A 2,031-nucleotide genomic window follows, 5' to 3' on the forward strand; every position below is an offset into this window, starting at 1 on the left:
AAACAACGGACTTATTTTTCATTCTGTCCCACTCATCCCTGCCTCTTATAAAACTATTGGCTGTGGAGATTGATGAAAGAGAAAACAGTTCAAGCAGTTTTCCTGTTTTTAATAGACTCCTGTATATTTATGACTGGGTAAAAAACTAAACCTATAAATACAGGAAACTGGCATGGTATGGAGTGAGAGAATTTGGGACACTGGGAGTTTTCCTGAAATACAGAGGGAAGGGATACAGAGCCCTGGTGAAAAGGAAACTATATATGAAGAAGAGAAAATTAATTACTTTCCCTGACATCAAAGGAAGCATGAAAATAGAGATTTGGGCAGAGTGTTCTGTGGAGGGTCTTGTGCAGAGCAAGGGATTTCTAAAGAATATTAACACCGCCTCCCCGTGCCTCAGTTTCCTCCTCTCTCTCATGGAACTGATGTTACGGAATCTGGTCAGGATCACCCGGCAGAAGAACCAAGTGGTACTCAGAGATCTTGGAAGGGAGGAGGTTTATTTTACACCAGTGGGCTCAGAGGAGATCATTCTCCACAGATCTGAGCCCAGAGCATCAGCAGAGGGAATAATTTATAGCCTGTTACTTCTGCATTCCTCATTAATGCATGCGACAAGCAGGGTGGGAAGAAGAACCCAGAAAGGGGAGCCTTTGATTAGGGACAGGTATCTCCTTATCAGTCCTGTCAGCCATCTTATAACAGATGTTTCCCAATCATGTACATGGTAACTACTTCATACAATAGTTGTGATGATTAAAAGGGGTCAATGTGTAAAGAGGTTCAGAACTATAACCGTGCAAAGTAACCTCTCAGTACATTTTTGTTGTTATTCAGTTTTGTAGTTTTCCACAACTGCAAAATAATACTTTCTGTCCTAACAATGGTTAGATTTAGCCTTACCATACACAAATTATGCTAATGAAAATTGTCCCCCGGGTTTTCTTCCCCAGTTCATGGAGACACCAAGCAACACTGTTTTCTTATTGTGCAGATGAGGAAGCTGAACTGTCAACTGGTCTAATTCCATAGGACTAGTCAACAGTAGAGTCATGGCCCAAACCCAAGTGTTCTGAACCTAGACTCTATTGTCTTGACACTAAATTCCCATTCTAAACACACAAGAACTTCTGAACAGATCTTTACACTGCTCCAAAACTTTGACTAAGCTAAGACCAAAGATTTTAAAACAACTCAGCTTCAATAAATTTGACATTGGATGAAAGTCAAATGGCATAACAGACCTAGAGAAGGAAAGTCAACGCTACGCACCTGTCGGGGCTGGGGAGGAATGAGGAAACTAATGAGACACAGCCAATTAGACTACAAGGTGCCCTGGAGAAGTTTAGGAATTGGAGGAACCAATCCAAAGCTCCTAATGATGTTAGGAGCTAAAAACAAGTAGACTGAAAGTTTTTGTTAGACTGAACCATATGCAACTGCCTATTGTTATGGGTTGAACTATATTCCCATAAAATTCCTATGATGAAGCCCTAACCCAAGTATGTCAAAATGTGACCTTATTTAGAAATAGGCTCATTGCAGATATAATTAAAATGAGATTGTTAGGGGGAGTCTTAATCCAGGAAGATTGGCGTCTTTATAAAAAAGGGAAATTTGGACACCAAGACACACGTTCAAGGAGAAACCACGTGAAGGTAAAAAGCAGAGTTTGGGCTGGTACAGCTAAAAGCCAAAGAAAGCCAATGATTACCCACAAATTGCTGGAAGCTGGGAGAGAGGCCTGCACAGATTGTCCCTCGAGGCCCTCAAACAACGCTGCTGACACCTTGATCTTGGACTTCTAGCCTACAGAACTGTGAAACAATAGCTTTCTATTATTTAAGTCCCCCCAAATTTGTAGTATTTTGTGACCGCAACCCAAAACAAATACACCTACAGTTGATACTTTTTGACCAACCAAAAAAAAGGCAGGAATTTCATTTGATTCAACCTAACCACAAGTAGTAGACTCACCTAGCCCAACAAAGCCAGATTTTAGTCTCTAGAGAGGAGATTCTTCCAGTC

This window comes from Crocuta crocuta, unplaced genomic scaffold (assembly GCF_008692635.1).
Source record: "Crocuta crocuta isolate KB4526 unplaced genomic scaffold, BGI_CrCroc_1.0 scaffold430, whole genome shotgun sequence".
In the NCBI taxonomy this organism is placed as follows: domain Eukaryota; kingdom Metazoa; phylum Chordata; class Mammalia; order Carnivora; family Hyaenidae; genus Crocuta; species Crocuta crocuta.